This window comes from Uloborus diversus, unplaced genomic scaffold (genome assembly GCF_026930045.1).
Source record: "Uloborus diversus isolate 005 unplaced genomic scaffold, Udiv.v.3.1 scaffold_12, whole genome shotgun sequence".
Taxonomy (NCBI): domain Eukaryota; kingdom Metazoa; phylum Arthropoda; class Arachnida; order Araneae; family Uloboridae; genus Uloborus; species Uloborus diversus.
In genome coordinates this window covers 1097632-1116706 of record NW_026557876.1, presented here as the reverse complement: position 1 = coordinate 1116706, position 19075 = coordinate 1097632, and the positions used below count along the sequence as shown (strand labels likewise).

At 34.8% G+C, this 19075-nt stretch overlaps 1 long non-coding RNA gene across 1 annotated transcript; it reads right to left on the bottom strand.

The window, feature by feature from the left end:
- Positions 1-438: 438 nt before the first annotated feature.
- LOC129232397 (uncharacterized) lies at positions 439-16724 on the bottom strand. Its single transcript, XR_008581352.1, has 3 exons — positions 16627-16724; positions 13259-13340; positions 439-519 (listed from the first exon to the last, which is right to left on the bottom strand). It is a non-coding gene; the product is annotated as an uncharacterized LOC129232397 (long non-coding RNA).
- Between the last annotated feature and the right edge of the window lie 2351 nt (positions 16725-19075).

Below are 19075 nucleotides of genomic sequence, written 5' to 3'. Positions count from 1 at the left end.
GTAGCTCTTCAGCGACTATTCGTTTTGAACAGGGAACAGATTAAAAGCCTGGATATTCACCGTGGGGTGCAAAAATGTCAGTTTATGATTTGACTTATAAGAAAACCCTCAAATATTCAAATGGAAAGCAAAAATGAAATTGGTGCAAGACTGGCTTCGACAGGGAGTGGAGATGAAACACTAAATAACAATTTGGATTGAAGAAAGTCTTCGAAATTTCTAAACCATCTGATGATTAAACTAATTAATCCATTAGAATGTGACACATTAATTAACAAAAAATTCAATTTTTCTATTTTCCCCCAAATTTTTTTTCCTTACCCACCACTTTAAAATTTTCATAATTTTTACATCTCCAAATGTGACACAATAGGGAAGACTTCCCTTCCCGTTCTGAATGAACGACAGCACAATGTCACTTCATCCAAGGACAACTTACTTGGGAGGTCGTCCTTCGTCATCTTGGGATTGACACTTGGACGTCGATGGCAGTTCCCCATCTTTTCCTCGGTCACTCCCCTGGAACAGAGCAAACACAGGACTCTTAGAATGGACAGCGGAATCGCTACTCGCTGACAGAGAAAACAACAGTCCAAAAGAGAGTCTAAAAGGGACAATTCCTTTTCCAGTGACGATTTTACAAAAAAAAAAAAAAAAAAAGTCCAAGGCATGGAGCTGTCCTTTTTAACCCAATACACACAAATGAAGGGGGTTACAAATTTGACTTGTCTGTGTATCTGTCTGTGGCACTCTAGTGCCTAAACGGATGGACCGATTTCGAAAAAAAAAATTTTTGTTAGAAAGGAGAGTTGATCGAGAGTGTTCTTAGTCAGGTTGCATCTTTGGATGACATTCATTAACGAAGATATTAATTAAGAACTTCTAAAGGGTTTTTCACGATTCTTGCAGTGAAAACGTAGTTAAAAATTTTAAAATGTAATACCAAAATAAAGAGAATAGATAAAAGAAGTCTGATAGAATGTGTTTGGAACTTCCATGGTTCATAGAATACAAATTTTTACGTTTTTTTAAAGCAGATTTTAATAACGGCTAAGCGTTTATTCACGCAGTTGATAACCGAATTCATTGTTGGCTGACAAGGAAATTAAAAGCAATGATTTAAAATTATTTGTTGCCAGTTTCTACTTAATAGCAAATAAAATACTTGACATTGACTTTTAATAATATAAGGCTTTTGAAAGGATTTTCAATTTTCCCTCTTGGTTTTACAGCTGCAACTCAGTCGGGGCTTTTTTTTTTTTTTTAATTTTAGTTACTTTCAAAACGGATTATATTCTGTTTTATATTTTTTTGGCAAAAGGAACAAAAAAAAAACTTTTTACGCACAAACACTAACTGTTAAAATTTCGAATTTCTGACAACGTTTTGGTAAAGGCTATTAGCAATAACAAGTGACTAGTGGCATAAGTCTAGAAATTTTCCCTCCCTTTTATCAGACCTAAATTGACAATTTCGTTTTGGACTCCAAAGCAGAATAATTGGTAATGTTCAGCAATGTAAAATCATTTGACCAAAATTGTTCTGCTAGTACTTCCAAGTCAGTGTTTTTTTCAGACTGTTTGCTCTGGGGGGGGGGAGCACTTTGAAAGTTTGGGGGGGGGGGGCAAGGATGTATTTAAGGAGGCAGGGCACTTTAAGAGTTCAGAGGGGGCAAGGTCGTATTTAAAGAGTGGGACATTCCCCCTCCCCCCTCCTCAGAAATAAATTCAAAACTACCAACTCTGAATCATTTTATGATTTCAATTTGCGAAGTAACCTTCATGTTTGGATTGTCCGCCCCTCCTCAAATAAATCCCTGTATGCGCCCACGGGCGGGACGATATGAGCTTTAAAAAACTCCTGGTTCATTACATGGCTCCCATAAAAATGTACCAGATCAAGAGACTGACAGTACTGCAATATTATAAAAAAAAATATTATTGGCAAATGCAAAAAAAAAATCAATGAAAACATTTTTTAATCATTCAAACATACACAAAATCACTCTAAACAAGAAAAACAGTGTAATCAAGTTTCATATTGACGGTCCTCCGTCACACTGTAAATGCATGAGAAACTTTTAAATTTATAAAACACGCAACGAAGCATGAATACCATGCAATAAAAATTATTTAAAATGGAACACATTTACGGAAACAAATATTCGTCGAATTGCTTCTTCTGAAGTCGAAATTTGTTTCATTAGATTGTCTTACAATTCCTAAAACTGACAATAACATGTAATAAAATAAAGAAAAATAACTCTCTTCAAGTTTCAAAGGAAATAAAGACAAGGAAAATGATTAGAGCCCGGATTATGTGCACTAAAAACACTTAAAATGTATGTATTCAATAAAAGCTAAAAACATATGCGCTACAAACGAAAAAAATATTTGCTCTCTTTCTTTTTTTAACTTACGTGAAGAGAAACTAAGATCTTATTAAAAACGCAGTAATATGCATTTTTTTAAAAAAGGCAAAACCGTTTTTATGCATTTATATGCACTAAGCGTCAAAAGGGGCCAAAATTAGCGACTACATATAAACATATGGGCTGTGGGACTAAGGCATAAAAGGTGCTTAGAAAAATGGTTTCGTTTGCTAATTTTGGGGACTACAAAAAGTGATATTTTTCTGAGTCCTGTGACTGTCTATAAATGAAAAAAAAAACCAATGTTCCCAAAAAAGTACCGCCTCAAAACATTTTTACAGACCGTTAGAGATACATGAAAAGGAGTGAAAATGGCAAGAGGTGGACAAATTTTAAATACATCAAACATATTATTGATGTACATTAAAAATATTCATGTACGTTCAAAATATTGTGCATGTGCATTAAAAAACTTTTATTTTAAAGAAGCAAACATGTTATTCTAAAGTGTCATTGTCAGAATCACTGAATTCATCGATCCGATAAAGATATATTTTCTTCTTGAGAGCTTACACTCCTACTGTCACTGGAGCAGGATTGTGTACGTGAACAATTTTACACCTTGCATGTACATCTCTTCGAAGAACACCAATTTTTCTGGCATGCACAGGAGATTAGTTTTGTTTTTGTACATTAGTTCTCCACTGCATTTCAATACTGCCCGCATTTATAATCCGCTCAATGCTCCGATGAACTGGGAGCATTGACTGGAGTGGCGCTCAACCTACAGCCCGCGGGCCAAATGTGGTCCTTGAAGCTGACCCACGTGGCCCGTCGTTGTGTTCAGTGTTACAAAACGAAAAATATATTCCAAAACCTTACAAAACTACGAATCATCTTCTTTCAGTGCCATGAATTTTGAAGCCAAGTAGTCATAAATTAATTTCTAAAATTTTGGTTAGAAATTGTCTTTCCTTTCTCTTGTTTTCCCATGCTATCTAGAAAAATTTAAATCTTATAAATAAATTTTAAATTTTTTCTGTCTCGCAAGATTCCCATTAGTGTGAGTTACGGCCCGCGGGTAAAAAAAGGTATGCACTACTGGATTAAATTATTCAAACATCAGCATTGAACATTTGCTTGATAGTTAGTGCACAAACAAGGGGATAGGGTGTGAGTAAGTCCTTGATTCAGTCATATTTATCGCTGACTTTCGTCAAAGTTAAGTCTGTGACATATGGGATTTCGATGTTTATTAATAACTTTTTTTTTCTATTTCTTGTTACCAAAAATCCGAGAATGTATTCTGAATCTTCACAATGTTTAAAAATTTTGGTGCCCAAAAATAATTTTTCGCGTTGTCGTTAATGCTAAAACTGTAAAAAAAAAAAAAAAAATGCCCTTACAAAATCTGCTGTAAAAAATTTTCTTTATCAAGAGCTTTTTCCAACAAAGTTTTTCTTAAACAAATCCACCTTTAAGCTTGCAATTTATATTTGCCTTAAACTTATCCGCAAGTGCTAAGATTTAGGTCTTTGAACAGTTCAAATCAAAACATGAAATACGAGAATGAAGTCTCGTCGGCGAGATCTTCCAAAAAAAAAAAAAAAGTTTGAATCGTACTTATCCTTTATCAGTTATTGGAGGGAGGGAGGGAGGGGGGGGGGCGCATTAGCAGACAATTCGAAACTCTACCTTCCAAACGTTAAGTTTTCAATATTTAATTATTTTATTTATTTTGAACTTTTTTTGTCCTTTGCAATATTTTTACGATACATTAACCTTAATCCATTTAACCATGCACCTCTCTAGTTTTTATCTATTTTATTTTACTTTAATGGGAAAGTTGGTTAAAAATGAACTTAAAAAACATCGTCTGCAATCAAAAAGCAAATTACTTTTAAAAAAGGGGGAGGGGGGGAACATCGTGATATGAAAGTGAAATATACTTTTTTTTTTTAATTTATCGTCCGCTAATGTTTTTTTAATGTGAATTGGCATCTGTTATAGTTGTTTATGATTTTAAGATTTCGTAAATCAATTACAGCTATTCGTGGATTTCTTAACCTATTTTTTGTGAAGTAAAGTGCCTTTTAATGTTTTGTACTTAACAATGTATATCTGCGCTGGCTCTAGTGTAATAAACGAAATCTTGAGATTAAGATCATGCAGCACTGCGGATTGATACAATTTTCGATTTCCTTTTTGTTACGAAATTGCTAAACAAAAATAATTTGAAACGCATTGATATATTTTGCAACAAAAAATTGAATAAAACAGTAAAATTGTGGTTGAAAAACGGTTTCTTAAATTTTTAGATTTCAAATATTTGGCGTAATAGCACAATATAGAGTCAACATCTTTTGTATAAGCGCTAACAGGCCATGGAACAGAGTTCCTATTTCAAATACTAATTAAAACTCAATGAGACAGTTTCTGCATGGGAACATTGCATTTTTCTATTGAGTTCACCAATAATAATAGATTTTTAAGCAAGTTCTCTTAGTCCCCAAGATTGGTAAACGAACTTGAACGAAATTGGTACTTGGCCCATCGACTAATATGCAAAAGACGATTTTGTAATATGTGCAAAAATGAATAATTAAATAAAATAATAAAACTAAGTAAAGAAACTAAGTAAAAATGAAATTAAGTTTTAAAAAAAACTTGGGGTTTTTAAAAACTGAAATATTTTTAATTTTTTGAATTGAAAAAATGGATAATATTACTAAATCTGAACATAAGATATTAATTGTCAAATAAGCACGCATGAGAAACTTTCAAAGAGTTATTTATTTTACTTAAAATTTAAAAACAGATTATAAGGGTAACGTAATGGAACCCCCAATTAGTTTCAATTTAGGATTTCGATTGCATCGTTAAACAGAGGCGTATGTAAGGACTATTTATTATTGATTAGATAAAGATTTTTAGTTTTAAAAAAACCATATCATGAGTGGAAGTCTTTTTTTTTTTTTTACAATTTCATTAAAATTAGTTTTGACAAAGTTGTCAAGCTGAAAAAACTTGGAGAATGACTTCTGGACACCCTTGTAAATTAAATATTGGAATTCATTCTTTCATACAATTTTTCAAAAAAACAGTACAATATTATCATGAGTGATTATTGTAAATAAAGTTTTCAACTAAAGAAAAAAAAATGCATTAAAAGGCAAAAATTACCCTCAAAATATTTTGTTTTTGACTCTGATTGCAAAGATAATCCCTAAAGACAGTAAAGACCTTTGTAGGGAGACTCAAACAGGGTCACATGTTAGAGTTCTAAAAGGATTACGAAATAAATCTGTCCTTTAGGGAAATCCACGTTGATTTTAAAAAGTTTTCTAATTGGCGAAAAGTCTTGTTGGCCTAAAACCTGTTTAAAGACATAAAGAGGGGGGGGGGAGTAATATATGCCAAATTTTCATACATTTCTTTCGAAAAGAAGACGTTAATGCCACCATGTTATGTCATTTAGAAGAGGATTCCCTCCATACAATGATCCTTATCCAGATAACTTTTGATTTCTATGAGATGTACCATGACTCCATGAGTGCCCACAGAGTGAGAGAGAGAGTACATGTCCTAAGGCTCCGGTACAAATCTCACCAATGTACTGTGAGAGTTAACGACTAGATAGATTAAGGATAACGTAGTTCCAACCACCTCATACCTACAACAGAAATAAGCGGACAACAAAGGAAAGAGGGCAATAAAAAGGGGGAAATTTATCTTGTTCTTTAATTAAATGCACGTACATTTCCAGGGGGGGGGGGAATATTCTTTTAGCCATTTGTTGACGGCAAGAGACTTTCCATCGACAGTGACACAATGGAGACCACAGAGGCCGATACCCTCCCCCCCTCCCCAGATGATAAAATTCTGAATTTTCTATAATTTCCTTTTTTTTTAAATCTTTACTAGCAAAACAAGTGTAATCGAAATGTTCCTTGTAATGCAGAAACACATGTCTGCAGTGCTCCTGCACATTTGTACTTTTACTGTTGTTCCATTTGCTTTTGAAAATTATTTATGTTTAGCGCACTAGAAGTATAGATTGACATAATTTGTTTTAACTCCAACTTGATTAATCCTACCTTTTATGTATTTGTTCATTTTTAGTTTAAAAAATAACTTATTTGTAAAATTATTCACTGAAACAAATTTTTTAATACATTTTCTGTTCCTCAATGTTCTTTGGGTCTTCCTTGTAGATTTCAAGGTGCTGAAAAAGAATATGTTTTCGAAAGTTTTCTATCACTCTCCAATTCTAAGAAATTTCATTTATAAGTTTTGGATTATTTATGCTATCTTATGGCAGTTAAAAGCATGCTATATGTTTCCTCCATATGCATTTGATCCACAGACACATTTTTTTTTACTCATTAGTGCGATAGAACATGTAACAAGAGAGTAGAAACCGTATTCACTCTGATTAAGTTTTATCTACCGGACCTCGAGCAGATGGAGCTAGGCGCTTCGTATCATTCTGGTTTCACGCAAGATCGCGGTTGTCGAAGCTTTCTTTGGGCGAGTGGAAATGCACGGCCATCGGTCCCCGTAGCTTATTCTTGCACGATGAAAGTATCCCGCGAAAATATGAAGATACTGATTCATGAAATGGACTACTCACATCACAATTGGAGCATGTGGGCAGTTTTTTTTTAAAAGTAATTACCGTTCTCATTGGTCTGCAACTCGATGATGCAATATACTGCTACTTTCTGTGTGAGTGGAACAGCAGGGCAATACATGGACAATATATCGAAAAAGAAATGACCAGAGCACAAACAATGTATTGCAGGTGAGAAAAAAAATGCAAAACGTTTCTCTGATCGATTAAAGAAAAAAAATAGTCTCCACCTTTACGCATAAAGTTGGGATTGATGAAGAATTTCCCTAAATCAACGGATAAAAGCAGGAACAGTTCCCGTCGTTCATGTATGCAAGAATGAAGGAGGGTATTTTCATTGAACCACAGATTATGAGGGACCAAATTTTTGAAGCTGGTTTAAGTGATTTAGGAAAAACAGCATTGATTGATTTTAAAAATGTTATGACAAAGTTCTTAGGTTATAATGAAAGTCCTAATTGAAGGGCTCGGGCGTCAATAGTGGTATCCGACAAAATTGTAAAAATCGAGTTATTTGGTGAAAACAATGGCATGTGGTCCAGTGGCGCACGCAGGAATTTTGTAAGGGGAGGGTCCAAGGTCAAAAGCCTTTTTCTCATCTCATACCCCAATAAACCATTAAACATATTGACTTGATTTTTTCGATTCTCGAAAATGGAAAACAATAAAAAATAAAGTATTGGGTAAATAGTTAGCATTATTTCTTATAATAAACGAGCTGATGTGTGCATCACATGACTTCCTTTTACTCCAATTTAATGTCATTTTCTCATTATTGGCAGTTTTAATGTGATTCATTGGTTTACTCTCTAAATATCACCAACAGTGGCCAAATTGAAACCAGATTAAAAATAAATAAATTAATAAATAAAAATCGCCAAATTTGTCGCCAAGTTGGCGACAAAACTTGACGACCTAAAGACTGGCGATATATTGCTAAGTGTCCGCCAAATTAAAACACCACTTGAGTTTACATCGAAATTAACGATTTCCCCCTAAAAAGGGGCAAAAGACCCCCTTTCGAGCAACCGAATGCAACCAAAAAGGGAGGTGCACAACTATAGAGCCCACTAGGAGTCTAGGTACCAAATTTCAATATTCTAAGACATTCCGTTCTTGAGTTATGCGACATACATACACACATACACACATACATACGTACATAGACGTCACGAGAAAACTCATTGTAATTAACTCGGGAATCGTCAAAATGGATATTTTGGGTATCTGTACGATCCCAGGCATATGCCCACGTGTGGTCGAGTCGAAAACAAAACTCAACATTCATTCGGGGATGAGCAAAATGGAAATTAAGGCCGATTTTTGAGTGAAAATTTTTTCATGAATACAATACTTCCTTTTTTGTAAAAGGAAGTAAAAATGGATTCAGCAAAGTGTATTCATCGATGCAGAAGCACCATATGGTTATAGAAGTGCATAGAATCTCAGTTTAATCTGTAATTACAAAACTTAAAACATGGTTATACAGTGTATTCAATTATAATCACCATTCTGTTTCGTATAAGCAATTCGTAATGGGAAAAGTGCGCAATGTTTTAATAAATTCTTTAACATGAGGATTGCATTTGTTCATTTATTAGAACTGAAATTTTTGTTACCTCTGAAATTATTTTATGTAGAAAATACATAGATTCGAAATCAATCGGGGAAAAAAAGCAAGACTTATGGGGGGTTCCGGACCCCCTGGACCCCTCCCTTGTGTGCGCCACTGATGTGGTCGTATAAAGTGAAATCTTATACAGTTTTGATGTTTCCCTCACAAATGGCGACACAAAGTAATTTCTGCTATGTGGCATTGCGTCCATGTAAACGGCGGTAAGTGGTAAAAATGGCGGATAGCGAACACTTGACCGGCACTTCTGGTGGCAATAATGGGCGTGAAATCTCGGCTAAGTATGGTGGAAGTGATTCTGATGACTCCGATAAAGACTCGGAATACATCCCTGGTGATGATGGATCTAACATTAAGGTAGGAATGATTATTATTTTAGGTATTTTAATATTTCTATGCAGCAATGTTATGTGTATTCAGATACCGTCTTTTACGTGCACTTAGAGTACGGCTGATAAGTTATCATAATAATCCATATGAATGAAACAAAGAATATATAACTTCAACAGGCTTCGCCAACACCGAAACTTTCAACTGGACCGACGTTCTACAAAAATAAGATACTTTGTTAACTACTTCAGCATCCATCCCCTCGAAACCTTCACTGGGATATCTTTACGTGTGGGGGACGAATCGGCAGCTGAAAGGGGGGCCGATGAAATAGGAAACTGTCTCTCAGAGACTTTTTCAGAACACAATGTCAAAGCTACGAAGTTCAGCCATTTCAGACCATTGGCCAAAACAAAAATTGGTCTCTGGTATCAGTGTGGCTTCACTTGATAGCTCTAGGTACATTTAAGGATATTGTCCACATATTCTCACAAGTTGGACACACTATGCTTCCCTCCGATAGAGCTATAGTACAAAAATATGTCAGGGCCCATTGCAAGTGTATCTACACTAGCGATGAATGAGAAAATGTCCTCAGATATGCTCAAAAGAAAACACCATTCGTTGTTTACAGAATGAACCAGAATGATTCTTTTTGCAGGTGTCCAGTTTAAGACAATTTCAGCAACTAAAAGCATCTGAATAAATAGGTACAAGCAGTGGTTGGAAAAACTGCATTTTTTTTTTGTAGCGAACGACAACTACTTTGTTACAAATGTAGTTAACTACAACTACTTTTTTCAAAATGTAGCAACTACAAACTACTTTTGAAACGTAGTCGCTACTTTTCAAAAAATAAGAGATAAGGAGCATACATACACACTAGGGTGCCCCACAAGAAACGTAAGTCCATTTTTCAAGTCGCATACCCTCTTATATTTTTCCTTTTATGTCAAAACAATTGTGCAAAAACTTTTACAGTATTGGAACAACAATGTATTTGAAATCTTAAACGTTTATCCACGGAAATTCTCGGCAGCCAGAAAAAACAAAGGAGTTACTAAATTGGGGGTCATCGTAAATTCATTACTCTTCCTTTTCGGTCATGCTCTATTCAATACAAATATTGGCGAAACAGGAAAAGTAAGATGGCAAACAAACTAATGGTGTCCAACAGATAGAACGTAAAAATGATATGCTTGAGGTGAGCTCGTGTTTTTATGAGTCCCATTTCTCTTTGCACCCGTTGATGTACTTGTGTAAAATTTGCTCCAGTCAAATTCGCTTGAACTTCTTTAAAAGTAGTTTCCATAAATCGCTACAAACTCCTTTTTTTGTATCGAACTACTTGCTACAGTACTTTTTTTAAAAAGTAGTGCACTACACTACAAACTACTAAAAAATGTAGCTACTACAGTAGTGTCACTACTTGTAGAGCGCTACTTCCAACCACTGGGTACAAGGAACACAACGGGGGGGGGAGGTAAAAATAAGGTTGTCTTCAGAAGACCTCCATGAAATAGAGATGTGGAAATAAAAGAGGAAGACCAACGAACCTCAAAGAACTTCTGGTTCAAGATTTGGGAAAGAAGTTCAGTTCCAAGCTGCCGATTGATCGGGAAAAACCTGGACACGTCCTCTCTTACTTAAGTTAGATTCCGTCTGTATATCACCTGTTTTATACAAATCTACATTCTAATTTAACATTACTTAATATTGTTTAGTTTAAAGTTTCGTTGTTATGTGTTTTGCTCAAGAAAAGAATTTTTTGAAGTAAACACAATGGCATCTACATAACTTTTTTTCTAATAAGTGGATTATTTCCAATGAAAAAAAAAATTACTAGCAAAAATGTAATCAAATATTCCTGAAACACACAGCACTTCATTTATGCACTCACTTTCTTTTTAAAATTAAAATGCTAGCTACAGCAATTTCTCGAATTTTTCACAAGCCATATCTTTCTTTATTAAAAATGCTAGTTACCACTATTTGCAACCGAGCCCTTTGAAAATTTAACTTGTTAAAAAGTTACAAAAAATTAGGATGTTCAATGTCACTGAAATTTGTTTTCCCGAAAGTACGACAGCTGTGAGCGACGAGTATGGAAAGTGCTGACACCAGGATATTTCTGCTATTTAAGCGGGATATCGCAGACGGCTTACTCTGAGTATGCTCGGGATGACTGTTGGAATCTCATTAGAACATTATATCTAAGCCCAGGACATTTTTCCATGACTTTAAATAAATTTCCATGACTTTTCCAGGTCTGGCATTAGCTAACTTTTTTTCCATAGGCTGCACAAACCCTGGTTCTATTCAGTCGTTACAATTCAGGGGGCGTCGATGAACGGACAGTACCTGTTATCATTGCTCTAAGCTTATTTTATGAATGCATGCTTTTCAGTCACCATTTCATGAACGGTCGGCCCCATGTTCGTTCGTGACACTGGACGTGCTTTTTGATTCGTGACAGCGAACGAAACAATGTGTCACGAGGATCTGGCACCACCCATTTACATACAACACATGAATTTATTTCGCAGAAACATTTCGGTCGAAGATTTCACTGCGCGGATCGTCGAAGTATAGCGCTTCGGGGAACGAATCGAATACAAACACAAATTCGGAACGTGAAGTGGGAAAGGAATGGGAATTCGAAGTGTTTGCATTCAAACCCAAACTGTGAGGAACGATGTCGTTAAAGAAAGTACGACAAACTGAAATTCAGTTTTGAGTGCGAGTCATTTCGACGCACACAACAAAACTCAGCAGTGAAAACAAAAGTGCATCTTAGAATTATTACAGCTGTAAATTTTCAGCAATCATTACAATACTTGTCACATAAAAGAAGCATTTTATTAAATAAATGTAAAATAGACTGCATCAGATTAACACCATCTAAGATTGTTTTCATTTCAGGATTTGAAATAAGGTTCAGTTCTTAGAGGGAAAAGTACGTTCTACTTCAGATTTAATTGGTCGCAATTTGTCCCAGGACGAATTCAAAATGTTGCAAGCATTCGTACATATTAGCAAAATTAGAGCAAAAACTGCATTATATTTCATGCATGGTATTTTGTAACTTCATTATGATCCTACATGCTACAATACCTTTAACTAAGTCGAATACTTCCCCACTAAAAACGAGAAAAAGAAAACAAGAAGTCAAAAAAAAAAAAAAAAAACTCCGTTCATAGTAATAAAATGCCAAATAGTGGAAGTTTTCTGGCTTGGCGATCATTTTCCCTGTCCCTTTTTTATTTCTATAAAAAGAAGACCTCGTCTAGGATTCTTTATCCTGTTAAAGAATTTTCTGAGGGGAAATTCCCCCCACAGACCTTTGGATTGGAGGGGATCTGCCAATTCTGAGCACGTTTTGCGCAATCTCCTCTTCTATTTCAAACCCTGGACTCTTGATACGCTCGAACAACTAGAAAGTGGGTCGAAGGTAGCACGACACTTACTTAGGTATGAGTGAATCTTTCATACGTATAATTAAAAGTCGAGAGAAGGCAATCCGTACAAGTCCAGACCTTAGTTTTAATATGTAGCTCGCACAGTAGTGTTTAAGCAAAATACAAACATTTTGAAATTGGTATCTGTTCTTGTATTGTAGATTATAGAGACCCTGAAAGAAGGGTGTTACCATAGATGTAAATGTTATAAAAGTAAAAGCAAAGCTACTGTATTTAAAAATATATTAGAATGACGACCAGATTGCACAGCATAAATCATCATCTTCAATTTTTAAGTTATAAATGTAACTTATTGTATCTACTGTATAACTCTTGAACTAAGTTTGGAGGAAATTCCTGCAAATTAAGATATAGGTAAATAAATAGTAATAATAAATTGAACAACATTTCTTTACGTTTTGATGTCATGCAGGGACATATTACTGGGACCTTAAAAAATTGATGTTAGCTTTTTTTTTATAACCAGTTAAGCTTGCAGAATGGCTTTTTATATCTGAAATTTGGCTATCAACATTGATTAGGCATATCCAACACTTTTAATGTGAATATCATATTAGATTGCTAAGTTGTTTCACACAATAATTCTTTAAATATGTGATCAAAATACAATTTTCAGGCAAAAATTTATTGTTTTGTATATGGTTGGTTATATATAGTGGAATACATACAAAAAAAGTATTTAAGTTGAATATAAATTTTTGAAATAAATACCTGGGTAAATACCCATTTTGGGTATTTACCATTAAGAAGAAATACCCGGGTATTTTACATCACTAGGAGAGTAATAACAAAACACACAAAGTCTCACTTACCGAGTTCATTTCGAATTCAGTTTTTCTTTTCTTGACACTCGTGAAAATACTGGATTTCTTTCTTTTTCCTTTTGAGGATATCCTGAAATTAAAAACAAATGAAACATTATAAATTTAAACATATTTTTCAGCAATTCACAAATGAATTCCTCGCAAATCAAACATTTTAATACCGAAGCATTAAAGAGACTTAAGACTTAAAAACAAGGGATTTAAATCATTTATTAACATGAACACCAAAAACTTGATCCCCCCCCCCCCCCAGCCCTGCCTTAATTATTTGTTCTCACTAGTGATGCGATTAGTGCTTTGGCTGAATACAGAATACCAAACATTTGGCCACGATACTTTCCAAATGGCTTCCTCCTTTTTGTCTACAAATTCATTTCATTAACAGTTCAATGTATAATTAAAGGTTTGAAAAATGATTTTCAGCATGTTTTTAATAAAAAAGTAGAACATTATTTCAAACATTAAAAGTATTTGGCCAAAAAACTACTGAAATCCAGATTATGCAATCAAACTCTAATTTTACATCCCACGAGCCTGTATTTTCTTCGAATTTTACATTTTTTTATCGGGTACAGTGTATCTGCTCAAACAGTACTTAAAAATCATATTTCTTCGAAGAAAAAAAAAGGAATTTCTCTTCTCTTAAGAGGCATTTTTTCATGAAGCTACTGAAATAAATAAGAAAAGAAGATGAATTAAACGGAGTTATTTAGCACGATCACAATACTACATCACATAATTTCTATCCTATACGCGTGTATTGAAATTAACAATAGCAAACAAATTTCTCAATAAGCAAATTCAATTTCTACTGTCATTCCAATAGAAAGAATATGATTTATATCTAGAAAACCCCAATTTATTGGGTAACCCATTAAACCCATATTATTTGAATAATTACCACGAAAGGTACTCGCGAACAAAATTTTGAGAAGCGATGTTTATCAGTTCTAGAGCACGAACACTATATTGCACCACAACAGTTTCGGATAGGTTTAAATAGTTTCCTTCAACAAAGTTCCAGTCTTCGTCAACACAGAACTAAAATAAAAATTAATAACCCCGTTAAAAATAGTGACACCAAACTGACAGAAGAGTCTGAAGACATTATTTCCAGCATGATTGGTACGTTGTTTCGAATGTAAAATTCTCCGTAGAAATATATTCACAAAGTTGCAAGTCAAACACAAAGTGAAGCAAAGTAAGAAATAACAACGTCAAATTGCAAATTGCTGCAGGCACGTGTTTCGGCGTTACGAGGGACGCCTCTTTCAACGCAAAAAGTAATGAGTTTATGGATGAAAAGGCAGTCACTTCTTGCATTGAAAAAGGCGGTCCTCGTAACACCGAAACAGGTGTCTGCAAAGGTGCCCCCCCCCCTTGAGTTCAATGGCGCAAATCCCCCTTAAAAATCCCCCCCACTCTTTTATAATTTATTTTCAGCTCTCTTTTTTAAAAATATTTTTATTTTTTAAAAAATATTTTTTCTTTTCAAATATTATTTATTTATTTTAAATTATTGTTATCATTGATATTTTATTCAAAAAGTTCTGTGCTACGCCAATAACACACACACACACAAACGAAATAAAGAGAAAATTAAATACAAACAGAATAAACTGAAGTAAAATAAAATACAAACAATATGAACTGAAATAAAATAAAAGGAATTTAAATTGAAAATAAATCAATAAATCAATTTAAACAAAAAATAAATCAATAAATCAATTTAAATAAATAAAACAATTTAAAAAAATCCCCAACCCCCCAAATTTTTAGATGGCGCAACTTGCACCCCCCCCCCCCTGTGAGCACCCCTGCATGTCTGCAGCAACCTGCAATTTGTGGTCTTTTGACGTCGTTATTTCTCACTTAACTTTTCAGCACCAAGGTATTTATTTATCTCACAAAGTGAAGCCTCCGTAGAAACCTCGGCTCAAAAGCGTTATGCACTTCAAAGAGCAACGTAAGGCAACAAAGGGATGCGGGTGGACTGTTTAGAGTTCAGGTCCTCGGTGGGCTTCCATCAAAAGAAATTTCCAAATTATACTGTACGGCAGCGGATACAGGGCTATTAGTACTGTCTCTTGCCCGAAGACAGAGGAGAGGATCCCCCCCCCCCCATTTGTTATTTCGTCATTTAAACTTCTTTGCTTCCGCCCGCCTCGAGTCGTCTTTTAATGGACGAGAACAAAATGTCATATCCTATCTCGATTGACCAGAAAGTGTCTTTTAGAACCTCTCTAATTGTGTACCAAATGTACTGATGACTTATTTTCAAAAATCTGGAGACTTTATGTGATGAAAAAAAAGACCTATCTGCTAAAAAATTCTGAATATTTTTTTTTCTGCATCATCATCGGTGTTTGTACAGAACTAAAAATTTGCAGCATGATCTTCACAAACTGTAAACCTTACATATTGTTGAAAACTATGTAGGAAATCATAGTATTTTAATGATTTTTTTTTTCGATTCTAAGTAATTAAATTCAACAAGAAAATGAAAAGATTGGTAACTCCCCATCCCCACACCCCATTTTTGTCATATTATTCAATTTTTATAGTACTAATTTTGTGCTGAGAGAAGAAAAAAAAAACTTTGTTCCATGTATAATTTATGCTTGCGTTTTATCTACTTATGATTCCTTTTGTTTTTGCATCAAAAATTAGCTTCAAAAAATAAAATAAGTCTTGACCTTCGAAATATGTACAAAGTAAATTTTTTTCGGACTCGTACGAAAATTTTGCATAAATTTATTGTGTGAGTCAATGAATGGTCAAGATTTGCAGTAGACATTTTTTGTATAGCCAATTATTAAAGAAAACCCTTAAAAATATCAATGTACTAAAACACCTATCAAGCATGATAAACGTTTCAATGCATGAAAATAAATGCATTTTTTGCACTCTAGGTATTCTGACAGCGCCGAATATTTGTTGCATCACAAATTCTTACATATGATTCTGCAGAGGTTGAAAGAATGTTTTTGGCTTTTCGTTTTTGTACTCATTTAATAAGAAAATCAATAACCGCTTCATGCGTTTAATGTTGTTTGAGTGATTCGTAGTCTATACAGTCGAGCTATTTATATCCTTTTCCGATCAAAAGCGCAAAAAAAAAAAAAAAAAAAAAACTAATGATACAACCTTAAAGTCACACATTTACCAGCAATAAAAAAGAGAAAGTTAATAATGAAAAGAGGGCCGCTTGTTTTGATTCTCCCAAGTGAAGGGTGCGGAAATATTAGAAGTCAACTTTTGTGAAAAGTAGAAACAACTCTAACTTCATGGGATACGAACGAATCAGAAAATAAATTTTCCACTTCTCTGAAAAAATAATTGATTGAAACACTTACTTTGGAGCTCTGAATTCGTAGTTAATTCCTTTCGACACTTCTAAACAGAAAAAAATGGATGCCCGCACAAGCGAATTATACTATATTACATTAGGCGGGGCAGTCAAAGAGAAGAGAGAGGATATTTGCACAGAGGGCTTCTCCTCTTCAATAATTACGACACATGGTAGTCGGCAAAGATTGGGCGGTAGTAGGTGACGTCATACTGGTGGACAAACAAACTCCAAGTGCTGCTGACAACTAAACATGCTGGTTTACTCGGCTGTCAAAGCATCTCTTTCGCCTCCATGATTTTCAATCGTAATGCTGCGTGTGATCTAATTTTTGTTGAATTAGGCACTGCTCTCCAAATTTCTTGGCATTGAAGAGCATTTATTTTAATACTAGATAAGTTGAAATGACAAATACAACCAGTGTTTTGTTAATTTTATGTACAGATTTTTTTTTTTTGAGCGTGAGATTAATGTTATGTTTACTTCACTCACCTAACCACAATGTTTCCATTTTATTGTAAATATGGTTGTCAAGTTTGCCTTCCGTCAAATTTATTTGCATTCTTGATGAGTCCCAGTCACAACTTCGCTTGCCTGTAGTGTGGATGTTATTTCTGCTGTTTTTTTTTTTTTTTAATCCCTTCACCATATTACTTCTTTTCCTTTGCCATAAATTTTATCAATACTTTTCGTGTTACGTTAAACCTTTATATGCAATGTTTAGATTCTAAAATGTTGTTTACAATCACTGAACCACCTTGCTCCGCGTTGTGTTGCTATTAAATTTCGTGCTAAACAAATTTCGTTCTACTTTTTTCTCTCAGTAAAACTCATCACGTTCACCTTGGATAAGTCAAAGTCACAGAGTAAACAGTATTTCACAAATTTTATGAACTCTCCCCCCCCCCCTTCTTTTGTTTTTGAGAATTGTTTATTGGACATTCGTTGCCTTCTATACTATTTCTTTTGCTGCGCAGTGTAGATGTCATTTTCTGCTGCTATTGAGCTTTTCATAGTGTTTCTTAAGCAATAAATTTTAACCAGAGCTGCGGATCCGGACTGATTTTGGGATAAAGGATAGTCAGTGTCGAAAGCTCTAAAATTAGCGGATTCTTTCATTACCTCTCCAACTCTACAGACCCATGTTGTCAAAAACTTCCTCTTGAATTTAGGTTTAAATGTTCTTTATTAAAACTTTATTTGTATTAAAACTTATATTTTTCTTTATTAAATTTATGTTCTTTATAAAAATTTAGTGTTCCTTAACATTTGTATAGTTATGACAATTCCCAAAGGAGGTAAAGGATATGTACTTAATGCATGTTCTATTAAAAAAGAACGTAATTCCGGGACAATCTTGCGCCCCCTGTAGGGTTTCAAAAATGCGGCTTTTAGTATAAAAATGTAAGCAATCGTTATAGCTTCGGTCCTGTTTAATGTTTCAGGTATTTACCACTATCAGTGTAACTCCTCTACTGATTTTTGAACGTTACTTAGGTATGAGCACTGAGATTAGATGCATAAAACTCCTTAATTGAAATGTTTTATTTATTTATAAATTTAATAGTTTTTTATCGTGTTGATCAGGACAGTTTTCCTGCTTAATAATGCCTTCATGATCGATGACACTTGGCTGGCCATAACTGGTTTTCTTAAAATTTTAAATACAGTAAAACCCTTCCTAACGGACGCCCCTTTAAAGACGGACACTTTTTAATTCCCCAGTTCCAATGCAAATAACATTATTAAACCCCTGGCCTGCGGACACCTCTCTATTGCGGACAAAAAGAATTCGTCCCGTTATTGTCCGCTTTAGAGGGATTTTACTGTATATTATTAAGGTAACTTGTCTCCATTTGTGAAAATCTGATGGCGAATTAAATTTGCTTTAAAATGGTATATCTTGTCAATTTTTGTATTAATAATTGAAACTGCTACCTTTTTTTTATTTAGAGAATTGTTCTTAGAGTGACCATAACTGGTACATCCACCCTATTTGTTTCATCGGTTAAGATTTCTAAACGACATTCCCCTCGAGATAGCTCTATGTATGAGAAAACGAAATGACAAGGTCTCGCGATTCATTATTTTATTGATGACGAAGACAGGTTCAAATTTCCAAGATTTCATCAACAGTTACGATTCCCGAACCCGGGCCTCCACCGGGCGAGGACGGCGGTTCGGGGGGGAGTCCACGAGGATGTCCATCCAGGCGAGGATCGACCTCGTGTCCTTCGCTCGGCGCATAGAGCAGTCCACCGTTGTCCTTCATTTGCGAATGAGCTTCCTCACGACGCCGAGATGCCCCCTCGGTGCAGCACCAATGCAGTCTGCCTCCACTAGGATCTCTGCTGCGGCCTCGCTCCCAGTGTACAGAGCCATCGATCCCTTGCCCTCGTGTCCCATCCTCCGTCCAGCAGCGCCCTCAGCCTCTCCGTGGGCAGTCTCCTGAAAAG